At 44.5% G+C, this 18,483-nt stretch overlaps 1 long non-coding RNA gene across 1 annotated transcript; it reads left to right on the top strand.

Moving 5' to 3' along the window:
- The first annotated feature begins 1,586 nt into the window (after positions 1 to 1,586).
- LOC148129398 (uncharacterized) lies at positions 1,587 to 17,307 on the top strand. The gene is made up of 4 exons (XR_015745501.1): positions 1,587 to 1,669; positions 5,088 to 5,145; positions 7,945 to 8,021; positions 17,144 to 17,307. It is a non-coding gene; the product is annotated as an uncharacterized LOC148129398 (long non-coding RNA).
- Positions 17,308 to 18,483: the final 1,176 nt, after the last annotated feature.

An 18,483-nucleotide genomic window follows, 5' to 3' on the forward strand; every position in this document is an offset into this window, starting at 1 on the left:
ACAGAGGTGTGTGTGTGTGTGTATGATATATATGTGGGAAGATATTACGGTATATTCTCCAGGGGGGGCATGTGGAGGGAGGAATTAAATTTGTTTTCCTTGCACTGCCTCTCTTTGTCTATCTGCCTGCCTGCCTGCCTGCCTACCTACCTACCTACTTACCTATCTATCTTCCTTTATTCACTATTCTTCCTTCCTTCCTTCCTTCCTTCCTTCCTTCCTTCCTTCCTTCCCACATCTCTATTTTTTTTATAAATAACTCAATGCAGTGAACATATTTAACACCCCTTACTCCTCCTATTTCCCTCACAACAACCCTGTGAGGTGGGTTGGGCTGAGAGAGCGATTGGCCCAAAGTCACCCAACCAGATTTCATGCCTAAGGCAGGACTAGAACTCCCAGTCTCCTGGTGATTGGCCCCAAATCGCCCAACCAGAATTCATGCCTTAGGTGGGACTAGAACTCCCAGTCTCCTGGTGATTGGCCCAAAGTCGCCCAACCAGAATTCATGCCTTAGGTGGGACTAGAACTCCCAGTCTCCTGGTGATTGGCCCCAAATCGCCCAACCAGAATTCATGCCTTAGGTGGGACTAGAACTCCCAGTCTCCTGGTGATTGGCCCCAAATCGCCCAACCAGAATTCATGCCTTAGGTGGGACTAGAACTCCCAGTCTCCTGGTGATTGGCCCCAAATCGCCCAACCAGAATTCATGCCTTAGGTGGGACTAGAACTCCCAGTCTCCTGGTGATTGGCCCAAAATCACCCAGCCGGCTTTCATGCCTAAGGTGGGGCTAGAACTCCCAGTCTCCTGGTTCCAAGCCTGATGCCTTAACCATTAGACCAAACTGGCTCTCCTATAATCATTATTTTAGAAGAATTACAAATTATAAAAGCCGAAGAAGGGAAGGACAAGGGAATAACAGACAGAAGGATGTTAGTAATAACGCAGCCACTTCACCAGTTTACCCCATCTCCAGGAGAAAGCTGGTTTTGGGGGGGAGGGAATCCATTTTCCTTTACATCTGGGTTATTTCCTCCTGTTCATTTTTGAACACAGGCATTCTGATTCTTAAATGCAAGGGATGGCGTTGGAAACATCCGTACATATGCAAACGCCTTTTCTTGAAAAGGAACCCACAGATGCCTCCCTGTTTATGGAATGGAGAGAGAGAGAACTTTCTGTCCTCTGGAACATTCCCAATTTCAGAAAAAAAGCACGCTCTTAAAGAGGAGTGTGCAGAGGCTGTCACCTCTGTAAAAGAAGTTAAAACCCAGCCTTGTACTCTGTGGGAGATAAAAAAAAAAAAAAGATATAGGCCAATAAAGGGGATTATTTGTTGCTCAGGGTTGAAATGAGGGGTCTGTGGTGTTCTCTGAGCTTGATCGTTTTCTTGCAGGCACTTAAACCTCTGCAAGAAAATATCCCAAAGGATGTTTGGTTGTTTTTTTTCCAGAACTGAAGAAGCTTCTTGGATGAGAAGCGAAACGTCTTCAAAGAAAATCCAGAAATCCAGTTGCCTCTGGAGGACTGAGAATCTCCATCGTCACTCTTCAAGAAAATAACCAAGGATTCTCTCAGAGATAGGCCAAGATCCAAACATACCTGTCCCCAGGTCTATTGCTGGAGAATCTTACGATACATTATTCAGAATTTAAGCCTGGACTTAAGGTATGTGTGTGTGTGTATATGTGTGCTGTTTAATGTCTATGTGTTTTTACCCATACAGCATGGCTGTAGAATTATTACTGTGTTTCCCTGAAAATAAGACCAGGTTTTATGTTAATTTTTACTACAAAAGATGCATTAGGGCTTATTTTCCAGCTGGGTCTTATTTTTGGGGAAACAGGATAGAACATACAATGACTGAGTCGGAAGGGGCCTTGGAGTCGTCTAGTCCAACCCACTGCTCGAGCAAGAAAGTCTATATACCATTTCAATTATTATCCTCCTCCTTCTTTTCTTTACTCCCCCTCCAGTACGATCCAGTGTGGCAGAAAAAGGAGGTTTTCGAAGGCTTTGAACCTCCCCCGCCTAGCCTCAATTTTGCAGCTTTGGAGAAAGATCCCTTTCCAAAGTTAATTTTGCCCTGGTTTTTTGCCCGGAGGCTTTTTCTGTGGATGCCCCAGGGAACGTTTCAACCTTGGCCCGAAATGAAACTCATCGATAAATTAAATAAAACCAGAGAAGTCAATGGGGGTCTATTCTTGATGACGCAAGAGATCCTGTCTGGACATTTGCTAATCATTTAGCAAACACAGCTGCACTGATTGGGCCTCCCAAGGTCTCCATGACCCGATCATCATTTGTGTGTTTGTGTGACCCGACTTCCCCTAAAGTGCAGGCAGGTCCAAATCCTATCGCCTTCTCACAGCAGCCTCTGTTTGGCGCCACAACCCTTGGAGACCTCCAAAAGTAAGGCCTCTCTGACGTCCAGGTCTCGAAAAGCATATTCCTATCGCCCTCCACGCCACGATCCACGTTGGAGGTCTTAGACCCAGTTCCTTTATAAGAGAAAGTCACACTTAAAAAACAAAACAGGACACGTTTCTCCAGCAAGTGAGGGTTAAGGGAAGGACACAGAGGGGTCTTAGTGCCAACTGGAGGGGGGCCCCACTGGAGAAGGACTGGTCAGCCCACCTTCTTGGAAAACAGCAAAAGCTATTCCAGCATTGTGCTGGGTTTTGTAAAGAAGGAGGAAGGAGAAAGAAGGAGAAAGAAGGAGGAGGAGGAGGAGGAGGAGAAAAGAAGAAAGAAGAAGAAGAAGAAGAAGAAGAAGAAGAAGAAGAAGAAGAAGAAGAAGAAGAAGAAGAAGAAAGAAGAGAAGAGAAGGAGGAGGAGGAGGAGGAGGAGGAGGAGGAGGAGGAGGAGGAGGAGGAGGAGGAGGAGGAGGAGGAGGAATGGGGAAGAGGAAGAGGAAGAGGAAAGGGGAAGGAGGAGGAGGAAGGAGAAAGAAGGAGAAGGAGGAGGAGAAGAAAAAGAAGAAGAAGAAGAAGAAGAAGAAGAAGAAGAAGAAGAAGAAGAAGAAGAAGAAGAAGAAGAAGAAGAAGAAGAAGAAGAAGAAGAAGAAGAAGAAGAAGAAGAAGAAGAAGAAGAAGAAGAAGAAGAAGAAGAAGGTCTTTGTGTCTTTTTTCCTTTTTTCATGGAGCTTATAAACAGTTGGTTTCTCTGAAGAAGGAAGCCATTCATTGGTCAACCCTACCAGATTTACAGGCTGAGAAGTTTTGTGAGAGATAGTCGGGTGTTTTATCTATGTATATTTGTTATTTCTCTCTCACACACTGCTCCATGGGCATGTAGAGTTTTTCTTCCTTTTTGTTTCTCTTTGCTTTCAGTGTGTAAACTGTTAGAGCCAGACAAACAGTGTTTGTCCCACGCTTAAAGTTTAAACACCCCACTTCAGGCTGGGAAAGTTGATAGATTTATTTACAGTAAGCAGATCGCCAAGTTGCAGAGCCTGCGTGTGCTTGCTGGGAATACGGCTTAGGTATGTGCAGCCTTAAGAACCAGCACATGCTCTGGGAGCACATTCCCACAGATAGTTCCCTTCCTCTTGAAGCAAAATGGCCTTTTGTTTGATATTGTCTCAAATATTGGGATTCAAATGGAGAAAGATCTATATCGACCTAGCCTTCATCGCCTGGTGGTCTTCTTTCCAATCCAACCACTTACAATAACCTATAAACTGGGTGCAACATTTGGCTTGCCTCCTTGTGGGCTGGCTCCCCTTTGAATCTGAAATCAGCCGGTGAACTCTTCCACACAAATGGGCTTCCACAACGGGCTATCACTCCAATTTTCAGGTGGCAACTTTAGAGAATTGCCTGACTCCTTGCCAGCTTAGCCCTTGACTTAATACCAATTGCACGTCATTAAGCAGGTCACCATGTGACCATATCTATCTATCTATCTATCTATCTATCTATCTATCTATCTATCTATCTATCTATCTATCCATCCATCCATCCATCCATCCACCCATATCTATGTATGTATGTATCTATGTATGTATGTATGTATGTATGTATGTATGTATGTATGTATCTATCTATCTATCTATCTATCTATCTATCTATCTATCTATCTATCTATCTATCTATCTATCTATCTATCTATCTATACATCTATACATCTATACATCTACCTACTTATCTATGTATCTTTTCTATCTATCTATCTAGCTATCCCTGCATATCTATCTATCTATCTATCTATCTATCTATCTATCTATCTATCTATCTATCTATCTTTCTATCTATCTACATCTATCTATCTATCCATATCTATGTATCTATGTATCTATCTATGTATCTATCTATCTGTTTCTATCTATGTATCTATCTATCTATCTATCTATCTATCTATCTATCTATCTATCTATCTATCTATCTATCTATCTATCTAATAATCTAGCATCTCTGTGTCATTGTCTATCATCTCTATCTACCTACCTATCATTTCTCTCTCTCTCATCTATGTATTTGTTATTCTCTCTCTCATCTCTCATCTCTATCTTCATCTCTCTCTCACACTTTATCATCTGTCTTCTCTATATACTGTATATCTACCCACCTATCTACCTATCATTTCTTTCTCATCTCATCTCTCTCGCTCATTCTATCATCTCTCTCTTTCCACCTACCTACTTACCTATAATTTCTCTCTCTCATGGCCTATCTACTATGTATCTACGTGTCGGATCTACTTGGGCAGGGGGTTGGACTAAATGACCTACAAGTTCCCTTCCAACTCTTGTTAATCTGTATCTACCTACCTACCTACCTACCTATCTTTTTCCATAAGCTATGTAGCCCTCGAAGAACCAGCAAGCGAAGCTGAACTAAGGAGAAGAGTCTTTGATATCTTTGCAGCCGGAATCAATAGTTCCATTTACAACGTGCCCAGAAGAACCTGTTCTGTCTAGAAAACCACTGCAATTCATGGGAATTTCTTAGACAGAAGGGGGGAATGTGGGGAGGGAGAACACCGTGTGTGTGTGTGTGTGTGTGTGTGTGTGTGTGTGTGTGTGTGTGTACTTTCATGGCAGGTAACCAGGTGAACAAAGTCCCTTTTTTTCTTTTTCCAACAGGGAGACGGAAGGGAACAAAGACTTGAAAGAAGTTGAGAAATTGGCCAGTGAACAGGAGGTTGGTGGTTTCTGTGGGTCACACCTGATGGCTTAAACCCCCCCCCCTTCCTTCCCTCCCTCCCTCCCTCCCTCTGGCTGCTTAAGGACTTGCTTTGTGGTGCTGTGGAATGCGTTGAGCTTGCCAACCACCGAGGAGGCACAGTGTGGGAATTCTCCACCCTCTTTGACTCAAAGCCATAGGTTATGTATGCCCCGGGGCATAGCGCAAGCACTTGGGTTAATGAATTACGCAGAAGTGTGTGTGCATATAGGAGAGAGGGAGAGAGAGATCTGACAGGCAGGCAGGCACACACTCCAACACACACACACACACACACACACACACACACACACACACGGGCAGGGTGAGGTTGAGCTTCAGGAATCAAGTATGTGGGGCCTTTGACAAATTTTATGGCATGCGGTTTATCAGCCATCCGCCTGTCTCAGAAAGTCTTGCTCAACTGGGTATTTAGAAGTGTGGAGCTGAAAGAAGAAAAAAAATATAGAGATATTTCAAGGAGAAATTTAACTCTCTCCTGTCTGCCCCAGTTTGGTATTTTCCAAAGAGCTCCTGGTGATTTTTTTTTTTTAAAAGAAAGAAATAACTTATTATGAATTATACTTCCCCCCACTTCCCTTTGGCCCATAATGTTGCCAAGTTTTTCCAGAGTCCAACCTAGAATTTATTTATGTATTTATTTTGTCAAGCATGTATTAGATCACATGCATAAGTATAAACATGATTATGATTATGAGTACATGAAATGGATACGAATAAAAAAGGAACATTAGGACAGGGACGGTAGGCACGCTGGTGCGCTTATGCACGCCCCCTTACAGGCCTCTTAGGAATGGGGTGAGGTCAACAGTAGACAGTCTGAGGTTAAAGTTTTTGGGGGGTTTGGGGAAGAAACCACAGAGTCAGGTACTGCATTCCAGACCTTGACCACTTTGTTGCTGAATTCGTATTTCCTGCAGTCGAGTTTGGTGCGGTTTACCTCGAGTTTGTATCTATTGTGTGCTCTTGTACGGTTGTGGTTGAAGCTGAAGTAGTCATTGACGGGTAGGACATTGCAATAGATAATTTTATGTACTACGCTTAGATCGGACTGAATGCAGCGTAGTTCTAGGTTGTCTAAGCCTAAAATTTCAGGTCTGGTGGCATAAGGTATTCTGTTGCGAGTAGAGGAGTGGAGGACTCTTCTCCCTCGTGAATTAAATTAAAAGAGAAATTTCCCCGAGGGTGAAAAAGCCACACCCACTTAGTCACATGGCCACGCCCCCTAGCCACACCACAGAACCAGTAGTAAAAAAAAATTGAATCCCACCACTGAGCCAAAATGCATCTTGGTTTGACCACGAAAGGAAACCAGCATTCTCTACGCAGCCTGTGGCCTCTGTACACCATGGGTCTTTGCTCCACGGATTGACCTCACTCCTTTCCCACACTTATTTAACGCAGTAGTAGGGAATCGCAGCACATGGTTAAGTTAGTAACATGGTTGTTAAGTGAGTCTGGCTTCCCTAATGACTTTGCTTATCAGAGGGTCACAAAAGGGCCCAGGACATTGAGATTTGGGGCAATTTCATTCCCCAGACAGAGCCAGGTGTTCTTCCCAAGATGTCTTGGGAAGGTAAATTAATGTGGCATGCCTCAATCTCTTCCCCCACCCAAAAATATTCCACCCAAGACTAGACTCTTGCCTGGGTCATCACCCACAAGAAGGCATAGCTCATTATATTCTTAATTGCTGCTCTGGCTGGGGGCCAGAATGGTAGCTTCAAGCAAAGACAAGACATTGTCATAGGTTCTGGTGCAATGAGTTGTAATTGCGTGTTTCAGTGTACTGAGATTATGGCTTGGTTGATGACTGGAGTAGAGTTTCCCAAGCAGAACCCTCCTCCTTTTTCTTGCATAAGAAACTTATTGTTTTTTCCGGAATGGATCCTAAATTAAGCTGCAAAAATCCAGAGCATCTCTAGAGGGCAGCAAATAACCAGCTTTCTGAATCCCTTGGCTGCCCTCTAGTGGCCATTGGATTCTTTGCCGCCCAAATCCTGTCACCTTCGCTGAGTTAAGCACTAAATGCTCTGGGACTGGAATAAGAAGTGGAAAACGTCCAGCTCTCTACCTTTCCCCACCCTGAGATATCCAACGCTGACTACAGCACCCATAATTCCTGGCCAGATTTTTGACGTAGGAAAATGAAGGTGAAGGTGTGGGCAACATCCCTTCTAGCCACATCTTTCTGCTCTGGAGGACTTATTTTCTATGCTTTTCGCGGAGTCTCCTTATTTGCTTTTCTCTTCTATGCATCTGTTGTGGCCACAAGGAAAGAGCTGTCCAATCTCTCCGGGGAACTCCAGAGAGAAATTTTTCTCCCGAAACTTTTTGATTCAGGCTATGACTAACAGTGCTCTGTAATGCTGGCCTGTACTTCCTGCTTCCTTAAAGCATCTTCGTCACATCTGGTTGACCCATTGCAGGAAATGTGGGTTTTGGATAGTGGTGGGATTCAAAAAATTTTTTATTACTGGTTCTGTGCCTGGCTTGGTGGGCACTGGGCATGGCTTGGTGGGTGTGGTAGGGGAAGGTTATTGCAAAATCTCCATTCCCTCCCCACCCCACTAACCTGCTTTCCAGCTCCGTTCTCCTGTGCAGGACAACCAAAGAAGACCCAGCCAATCAGCTGGGACTCAATGGGAGGCAGAGAATAGATGGGGGCGGAGCCAGTCAGAGGTGGGATTTGCTGGTTCTCCAAACTACTCAAAATCTCTGCTACTGGTTCTCCGTTAACTTTTTTATTCTTTGCAGCTCATCGGAGATTGATCAAGTCGTTTGCAATTTATGGGATGCTTCCGTCTGGAAAGGCCACTCCGTCAAAGAACATGGTGAGCGTTTGACGGTTTTGCACCACCTTTTAAAACTCAACCTTTCTTGGGCTCTCAGGCACAATAGCAACCCCATTGTCTGTTGCTTTTTTTTAAGGGGTTAGTTTATGATGAGAGATTTTCAATCTGTGGAAAACTGGTACAAACTCACCGCTGGGAGAAATTAATGGACACTGAACCTCATCATGGCAGTCGCAAATGGAGGAGGAAAATTTTTCAATACTTGTTTTTGGTTGGGAAATTTAAACTAACGGGCCTTTCTTGGGCCTATCCTGCCATGAAAACGGAGAGCTTCAGACTCCCAGACACCTCTGGCATTTTCAGCCCTCTTGACATCAAAACCTGCCCCAACCACCTCTGACTGGCCCCCATCTATTCTCTGCCTCCCATTGAGTCCCAGTTGATCGGCTGGGCCTTCTTTGGTTGCTCTGCACAGGAGAACGGAGCTGGAAAGCAGGTTAGTGGGGTGGGGAGGGAAGAGGGATTTTGCAGTATCCTTCCCCTGCCATGCCCAACAAGCCACACCCACCAAGCCACGCCACGCCCACTAAGCCACATCCACAGAACTGGTAGTAAAAAAATTTGAATCCCACCATTGTGGTTTCCAGCATCTCCAAAATTGCCAGGAGACCCTTTAAAAAAAAAACAGATTTCAGAAGGACACCAAAAAGAAAACCACAACATCACAGATGTCGGATCGATCAACCCCAAATGACTCTCTTTGTTTACAAAAATCCTGGTTGCCTTAAACCAAGGGACTTCAAACTTGGCAACTTTGAAGACTTGTGAACTTCAAACTCCCAGAATCCCTGGACTAACATGACTGGAGGAAGGATTCTGGGAGTTGAAGTCCACAAGCCTTAAAGCTGTCGATTGCTCAAAGCAATTTATCCATCAATTACTCTGATAAATGGATTCGGGGTGTGCCTGCTTCCAAGCGCCTATAAGCTCAGAGAGAATCCGTGGGCACATGGCAGCCTTGGAAATGAATGAGCCGCCTTCAGTCTGGATGATTAACTGAAGTGCCAATTAACACGTCCTCAACTCCCAGCCTCTAATCTTCCTAGCATTATTCCAAAAAGCAAAAGACTTCCAGTGTATTTGCAAAGCTACTGGAAGGCCTGATGGGTTGGGAGGTGCATGGGTATAGAATGGGGGCACCTCAAGATTTATAGCTGGGAGTTTGTCTGAATGGACACTGGCTCCTAGATGAGGTGGGAAATGGGGACGTGGCTTCATTCATTGCATGTTGAGATCTAAATTTGAAGACAGGTTGACAGCCCGCATCGAAAAGTTTCCAGGAACTAGGGCTGGCTGTGCCAAAGTTGCCCAATCAATGAATCAGGCACCTCTGATTCACACAATATGCAATGTCTTGTTTTCATTAACTAGGATTAGGGTATGCAGCTGTTAGGCAAGCCACAGTAATTTCGCCCATGTCTGATTCAAATCAGGCTTATTGTTGAGTGTTTAAGTGTGGTCCGTGGTCCCTCATTAGGGGCCGAATGCTTAAACTGCATGAAGCCATGTTTGTTTTAACCAGGTTTCATGTTGGCTGGGTTCCAACAGCGTGTTCACCCCAAAACAGCTGAAACTTTTTTTGACTTACTGCGTTCTATGAATTCCCCAGAGTATTTTTCAAGGTAACTAGTAGATTAATAGAATAGAATAGAATTCTTCATTGGCCAAGTGTGATTGAACACACAAGGAATTTGCCTTGGTGCTCTCAGTGTAAATAGAATAGAATAGAATAGAATAGAATAGAATAGAATAGAATAGAATAGAATAGAATAGGAATAGGAATAGGAATAGGAATAGGAATAGGAATAGGAATAGAATGCAGAATAGAATAGAAAGAATAGAATGGAATGGAATGGAATGGAATGGAATAGAATAGAATAGAATAGAATAGAATAGAATAGAATTCTTTATTGGCCAAGTGTGATTAGACACACAAGGAATTTGTCTTTGGTGCAAATGCTCTCAGTGTACATAAAAGATACATTCATCAAGAACCAAGAATCATTAGGTACAACACTTAATAATAGTCGTAGGGTACCATAAGCAATCAAAAAATTATGTTAGAATTATGTTAAATTATGTTAACCAACATAATTGCCCCCTAAGAAATATTGGTAGCCTTCACACAACGGGCTTAGATAGCACTTAGACTTATATACTGCTTATATACTGCTTTACAGCCCTCTCTAAGTTTACAAATGTCAGCATATTGCCCCCAACAATCTGGATTCTTCATTTTACCGGCTTCAGAAGGACGGAAGGCTGAGACGGTCAGGATCGAACTCAGTGGGCAGTTAGCCTGCAGTACCACATTCCAACCACTGCGCCACCACGGCTCTCTAATGTGGATCCCGCTCTTCATTTTTGAACTGAACCAGCATATATCGACAGTCAGTTGCAGCCTTCTGAGGTCATGTGACTGTCCCAGTCAGCTTCCAACTTAACCAGCCTGGCCAAAAGGTTTATAAAACCAACCCTCATTCTCTTAACAAACAAGCAGCTTGCTTAACGATGGAAATTCTGGTCTCAATGGTGGACATAAGTCAAGGACTACTTGTAATTTATGGAAGAACCCCCAAAATCATGTTTCTACCCCACCTCCCCTAGTTCCCCATGGCCCCCAACACCGGCCTCCCCAACGTCACAGCTACAACCTTCACTCTTTCAAACTTTTCAACGGAAATCTTAGTATGCCTGACTTTTCTCCATGCCCCCACTCCTGCATCCCCACCCCTCCCCCTTATTTTGGAGCACTTAAAGGACCCCCCCCCGTGGCTTTTTTCCATTTATGGCCCCACTTTAATCTCGGTTAGAGCGGGTTTTAGTCTCCTTCCTCCCCCCTGAGCTCTTAAGACAAAAGAAGCGTTTAACTCTCGGAGCACCTGGGCCAGAGAGATGCCAAGGCAGGCGGCTTTGGAGAGAGAGAGAGAGAGAGAGAGAGAGAGAGAGAGCCGAGGTGGAGGTTGTCGTCCACCCCCCCTCCTCTGCCCAAACTCATATTGATCCGGAGACCCCTGCATGGGCAGCTTTTAGCCAGAAACTTCAACACACCACAAATAAATAAATAAACCCTGAACCTTGCAAAGCTTTGGCATGGTTTGGGTGGTGAGGGGGGAAGGTAGGTGAAAGCACCTTTTCTTGATGGAAATATCCCAGAAGACAGAAAATGAAGCACCTTCATTTTCTCAAGAAGCAAAAAAAAAGCTGCTTCTTCTTCTCCTTCTCCTTCTCCTTCTTCTTCTTCTCCTTCTCCTTCTTCTCCTTCTCCTTCTCCTCCTCCTCCTTCTCCTTTTTCTCCTTCTCCTTCTCCTTTTCCTTCTTCTTCTTTCCTTCTTCCTCCTCCTCCTCCTTCTTCCACTTCCTCCTCCCCACTCCTCTCCTCCTCCTCCTCTCCTCCTCCTCCTCCTTCCACTTTCTCTTCTTCTTCCCCTTCCTCCTCCTCCTCCTCCTCATAAAAATGAGACCCGCCCAGTTTATCCAGGAACGATAAGAAGAAGAATAGTTTATCCTTAAACCAGTGGTCAACGTAACCCCTTTCCCCGAGTTTAGGCAGCTTTAAGCTAAAAACCTTTCCATGAACAAACCAGGCTATCTTCCCAAATAAACTTTTCTTTTCTTTCCCCCCCCCCCTTTTTTTTTAAAACCAGAAGGAAAAGCCGCAGCACACTGAGATTACCACCAACTCAACATGCTTTTCCCAGCTGGTTGAGTGTGCTTCCATGTCTCCTCTGGAGCAGGCCCTCAACATAGAAAAGGGGGAGGGGGTTTAAAATTAGAGGGGTGTGTTTTTTTGTGTGTTTTTTTTTAAAGTGCAGGGGATTATGTTCAATTAAGAAGCACCACTTGGTCCAGTGGAGAGGAGGGTCACGGGGGAACAATGGCTTGTTGACATCCCTGCAAGAAGCGATTCATGAAGTGGGGAACCTCGGGGAATGGGAGGTGGGGTGGGGGGGGTGGGCTTTGCGCTGAAAGAGTTCCCCTTATCAAAGGAGCCTTCTGAACTCTTCTTGGGCCTTCCTTCCTTCCTCCTCCTCTGCTTTCGCCAAGCGCATCCTTAGAAACTTTGCCCCTTTTGTCGAGCCGGGAAGAAGAAGAAGAAGAAGAAGAAGAAGAAGAAGAAGAAGAGGAAGAGGAAGAGGAAGAGGAAGAGGAAGAGGAAGAAGAAGAAGAAGAAGAAGAAGAAGAAGAAGAAGAAGAAGAAGAAGAAGAAGAAGAAGAAGAAGAAGAAGAAGAAGAAGAAGAAGAAGAAGAAGAAGAAGAAGAAGAAGAAGAAGAAGAAGCCGTGAGAGATGAGGAGTGGGCTTATAAAGAGTTGGGGGAGCAGAAGGCGGCTGTTTTCTGGGGTTGGGGGGCAGCGGGATTGCATTAATCCTCCTCATTAGTTCTCACCTGACATCATTATCTCACATTAGCCACCCACTTGCTACAGTAATTGGGAAGTCCTGAATGACCCTTTAATTATCTTTGGATGGGGGGCTCTTTCGCCTTCTTTCACGGCCACTGGCCTTTCTTCCTTCTCCTCCCCCCCCCCCCGCCTTCTTCGCTTCGGTTCCAGGCCTTGTTAAGATGCCAACATGGTGGGCGGAGGGGGGGGAGAGAGAGAGAAGGGCCAAGCCCTTGCCGTGGGGCTCCCAAGAGGTGGGGTGGAAAAGAGAGAAAGGAGGGGAAAGCCTCTCCCAGAACCAGGCTTGAACCTTTGGCCACGAGGGGTTCCTGGCGGCTCTGCTCTTCGGGGGCCACTGACAGATTTTGGGGATCCCCTGCTGGACTTAATGGGGGGGAAGGGACGAAGGTGCTAGCTGAACTCTCTCTCCATAAAAGTGATGAGATACAGAGCATAAGGACTCTTGTATTCTTTCTTTCTTTCTTTCTTTCTTTCTTTCTTCTTTCTTTCTTTCTTTCTTTCTTTCTTTCTTTCTTTCTTTCTTTCTCTGTCTCTTTCCTTCCTTCCCTTCCTTTTTCATCTTCTTTTCTTCTCTCTCTTTCTTTCTTATGCTTTTTCTTTCTTTCTCATCTTCTTTTCTTCCTCTCTCTCTCTTTCTTATGTTCCTTCCTTCCCTCCTTTCCTCCCTCCATCTTTCTTTCTTTCTTTCTTTCTTTCTTTTTTCTTTCTTTCTTTCTTTCTTTCTTTGTCTCTTTCCTTCCTTCCCTTCCTTTTTCATCTTCTTTTCTTTCTCTCTCTTTTTTTTCTTATGTTCTTTTCTTTTTCTTTCTTTCTCTCTGTCTCCCTACCTTCCTCCTTCCTTCTTTCCTATATATTTTTTCTGTCTTTCTTTTTCTTTCTGTCTCTCTCTCTCTCTCCCTTTCTTCCTCCTTCCTTCCTTTTCTTTCTTTCTCATCTTCTTTTCTTTCCCTCTCTCTTTTTCTTTCTTGTTCTTTTCTTTCTTTCTCATCTTTTCTTCCTCTCTCTTTTTCTTTCTTATGTTCTTTTATTTATTTATTTCTCATCTTCTTTTCTGCCTCTCTTTCTTTCTTATGCTTTTTTCTTTCTTTCTTTCTCATCTTCTTTTCTTCCTCTCTCTCTCTTTCTTATGTTCCTTCCTTCCCTCCTTTCCTCCCTCTTTCTTTCTTTCTTTCTTTCTTTCTTTCTTTCTTTCTTTCTTTCTTTCTTCTTTCTTTCTTTCTTTCTTTCTTTCTTTCTTTCTTTCTTTCTTTCTTTCTTTCTTCTCTCCCTCCCTCCCCCGCCTTCCCCTTCCTCTTATTTAATGGAGTTACAGGGAATCATGGCAGATATTAAGTTAGTCAACACGATTGTTAAGTGAATCTGGCTTCTCCCATTGACTCGGTTTGTCCGAAGCTCGCCAAAGGGGATCACATGACCCCCTTTGGACACTGCAACCGTCATAAGTATATGCCAGTTGCCAAGCGTCCGAATTTTGATCACGTGATCATGGGGACACAGCAACAGATGACAGATAACAGATAATCAGAGTTGGAAGGGACCTAATAGGTCATCTAGTCCAACCCCCCACACAAGCAGGAGACCCTACACCATTTTTGACAAAGGGCAGTCCAATCTCTTCTTGGAAGCCTCCAGGGATGAAGCTCCCACAACTTCTGGATACGAGCTGGTTGATTGCTCTCCCTGTCAGAAAATTCCTCCTTATTTTCAGATTAAATCTCTCCTTGACCCGTTTCCATCCATTATTCCTTGTCTGGCCTTCGGTGCTTTGGAGAATAGCTTGATCCCTTCCTCCTGTCTGGGGCAGCCCCTCAAATATTGGAAGACTGCTCTCCTGTCTCCCCTGGTCCTTCTCTTCACTAGACTAGCCAGGCCCAGTTCCTGCAACTGTCCATCGTACGTTTCAGCCTCCAGTCCCCTCATCATCCTGCTTGCTCTTCTCTGCACTCTTTCCAGATTCTCAACCTCTTTTGTTATAGCGCGGTGACCAAAACTGGGTGCAGTACAACAAGGGGTCGAGGCGGGCTCTGGGAGTTGGTGTTGCAGGCACCAAAGCTCCCTTGTGGCAGCTAACACAATTTTGACATGCCCTTGTGCCAACCAGCTTTTCCAGGGTTGTCCCTGCCTGCCTGTCTCTGTGTGTCTGCTCCTCCTTTGCAAATGGCTGCTCTAATTCAGTCCAGATTGAGTGGGGAAGCCAGACCCTCCCTCCCTCCTCCTGCCCACAGGAGTGCAATATGTGGGGGTGATGGTGAGCAGCCCTCTCTTCCTTCTCTCCTTCCTCCGTCGCTCTTAGAAGCCGGGGTGGGCGAAAGAGGGGAAAAAAAACCAGCACTAGTCCCTCTGAGGCCCAGAAGGCCACTTGGGTGGGTGGGAGGAAGGGAGGGAGAAGAGAGGGAAGAGTGGGGGCGCGTGGGAGGAAGACAAATTGAAAGCCACAGACCTCAAGCCTGGCTTTGACGTTTTGCTCCCGGTGGAACCAGGCAGGGGATGTTGGTCTGCTGCCAGCACAATTTTCCATCGCCCCTGGAGGCTTCCAAGAAGAGGCTGGACAGTTATTTGTCTGGAGCGGCCTGGGATCTCCTGCTTGAGCGGGGGGGGGGTGGGGGGTGGACTAGAAGACCTCCAAAGGTCCCTCCCGTCCCTGTTATTCTGTGTTCTTCAACTAAAAGCTCAGCTGTTTGCAGGAGGAAGATGCAAGAAGAATGTCTGCCTCTCGTCTGTCTGTCTGTCCAATCTATCTGTCTTCTATCTTTATCTATCTATCTATCTATCTATCTATCTATCTATCTATCTATCTATCTATCTATCTATCTATCTATCTATCTCGGGGGCGCGCCTATCTCATCATCATATATCTATCTATCTATCTATCTATCTATCTATCTATCTTATTGTCTGTCTATCATTATCTCCCTCCCTCTCTCTCCCTGCCTGCCTGCCTATCTGTATGCCTGTCTGTCTGTCTATCTTCTATCATGTAGCTATCTATCATTTTCCATCATCTACTCTCTGTCTATCATTATCTCTCTCTCCCTATTTCCTATCTATCTATCTACCTACCTATCATCTATTGTCTATCTGTCTATCTAACATTCTCTCTCTTCGTCTGTCTGTCTGTCTATCATCTCTCTCTCTCTCTCCCCCTGTCTGTCTGTCTATCATTTATCTATCTATCTATCTATCTATCTATCTATCTATCTATCTATCTATCTATCTATCTATCTATCTATCTATCTATCTATCTCATTCCCTAACTGTCCATCTCTCTCTTCTTCCAACTCCAAATGGAAAAGAGATCTCAGGGCTCCCTGTGTGAGGAGAGATGATAAGAGACGGACTTGGTTGCTAATTCCAGAGACCTTCTGCTCATTTTGGATCGAGAAGAACCAGTTTGCTGAAAAGCTTTGCCTCTAACACCTGATCTTGTGGGAGAGGTCAAATGGCTTTTAGCCCAGAGAATAATAACATTTGCCCTTAATGGATTATCCTGAATTTTACTTCAGTCAGGTTCTCTGTCCTTGAGTGACATCTAGTGATAGAAAGAATCATTGTTCAAAGAAAACAGAGGCTTGTACATTATAATGCCTTGGTAAGGCCACACTTGAAGTACTGCATCCAGTTTTGGTTGCCACGACATAAAAAAGATGTGGAGACTCTAGAAAGAGTGCAGAGAAGAGCAACAAAGAGGATTAGGGGACTGGAGGCTAAAACATACAGAACAATTGCTGGAATTGGGTATGTCTAGTAACTAGACTCTAATTTAATGAAAAGAAGGACTGGGAAGGGAGGTGATATGATAGCAGTGTTCCAATATCTCAGGGGCTGCCCCAAAGAAGAGGGAGTCAAGACATTCTCCAAAGCACCTGAGGGCAGGACAAGAAGCAACGGGTGGAAACTAACCAAGGAGAGAAGCAACTTAGAACTACGGAGGAATTTCCTGACAGTTAGAACAATGAATCAGAGGAACAACTTGATTCCAGAAGTTGTAAATGCTCCAACACTGGACATTTTAAAGAAGAGATTGGATAACCATTTGTCTGAAGTGGTGTAGGGTTTCCTGCCTGAGCAAGGGGTTGGACTAGAAGACCTCCAAGGTCCCTTCCAACTCTGTTATTCTGTTAAGGGAGGTGATAAATCCCATATTATAACAATATCTTTCCTAGGTCAAAATAGTGTGCAAACTTTTGAGATCACAGCACTCTGTCAAAAAGGAAGGAAAAGAAAGAGAGAGAAAAGAGGAAAATGTTAGAAAAAAACCAAGCACTTTCCACTGTAAAGTTTCTGTCCTTTTTCGTTTTTTTTCAGTAGTTTCAAATCAGTGGCAATGGGGATTGTTGCTTTTCTGCTTTTTGGCCAGCAGGTGGCAGACCTCAGCCAAAATTGTTATTTCTCCTGTCTTGATCAAGTTTGACATTGTGCTATATTTAAAAATCGATCAATCGGTCAGTCAGTCAATCATGTCACAGCTTTCCAAATGCATGGATTTTCTTGAAAAAGATGGTTTTGTTTCAAAAGGAGCCAGAGCCCCAGAAATATTTCCAAGATTAGAAAAGTCACTTCATTCGCAGCTCTTAAATAAGATGCACACTTTTGGGGGTGATGTACTTTTAGCTCAAGACAAATGGACAGAGCCAGTCCCTTTGCAAAGAATACCCAATGGCTGTAAAAAAAAATGAAAACGTTTGTTTCTCTCCAGATTGCAACTTGGATGGCCAAATCTAAACAAAGGGGGAAAGATTACGAGGAGATAATCTGAAGTACTAAATATTTGAAAATGCATCATTTGGGTAAGATGAGAATGAAGAAGTGGAAAAGCAAATATTTTGTGTAAAAGATGACTTAGGTGACCTTGGCATGCTGTTATGTTTAAAAGGAGGCTGGTGAGAATCAGATAAAATTTCTGTCCTGAGCAAGGGGTTGATCTGGATGACCTCTAAGGATCCCTTTCAGATCTTGGTTCAAAACTCCCTCCTCGTTTTTCAGCCAGGACCAGCTCCTCTGCCATCAACACTGCGGCTCCCTCATTGCCTCACCTTTGTTCTACATAGGAAAAGTATCCACATTTGGTTTATTCTGTTTTCTTTCCAGCCGTTCATTTCCACAAGGCATAAAACCGCTCTCAGATAAACATACCAGGTCAGCCCAGGAACCTCAGACCTGAAAAAATAAATATTTGTCACCAACCCAGTTTTGAGATATTAACGGGACCTAAATAGAGGGTGTTGAAATCCTGTGTGATACGAAGCCTTGCGGCTTTTACTTGCAACCAAATTAATAGCTGTTCCCACTTTTAACTTCTGCATCAGCCTGTCTGGGAGATTTGTCTTTTGTCTGCCTCTGGTGTCCCAGATTTGTGGGTTGTCTGACTCAGCCTTTCTGGCTCAGCTTTCCATAAGAAGGAGGGGGAGGGGGAAGGAAGCGGATTAGAGGAACAAAGGACATTGGGCATCTTGGCATCTTGTGAAGGAGAGAGGAGAAATTTGTAACTCAGGGTTGACCTGTGGGGTCCTTGGTGCTCTTTCAGCTTGGTGGTTGTCTTGAAGACGTTTCATGACCCAACTAGGTAACCTCATCAGTGCCAGAAGGGATTGGGATTTGCAGGGAAGAGGAGGAGGAGGAGGAGAAGAGGAAGAGGAGGAGAATGACGACTTTGAGGTCCTTAGGGCTCTCTGAGCTTGATTGTTTTCTTGCAGACGTTTCACGACCCAACTAGGCAGCTTCATCAGTGCCAGAAGGGATTGGGATTTGCAGAGTGGAGGAGAAGGAGAAGTGGAAGAAGGAAGAGGAGGACTGTGGGGTCCTTCTTTGTCCTCCTCCTTCTCCTTTTCCTCTTCCTCCTCCTCCTTCTTTGTCCTCCTCCTCTTTCCTCTTCCTCTCTGAGCTTGGTTGTTTTCTTGCAGACATTTCATGACCCAACTAGGGAACATCACCAAGGCAGGGATGTGAGGCTACCAGGAAAACCAGAGGCTAGACTGGGAAGTCCTGAAAACATCTGGAAGGAAGGCTATTGAAAATCACCCCTGTGCAATAAAACTC

The sequence above is a fragment of the Notechis scutatus genome, chromosome 16, assembly GCF_049901735.1.
Source record: "Notechis scutatus isolate UNSWTSFEM ecotype Mainland chromosome 16, rNotScu1.2, whole genome shotgun sequence".
NCBI lineage: Eukaryota > Metazoa > Chordata > Lepidosauria > Squamata > Elapidae > Notechis > Notechis scutatus.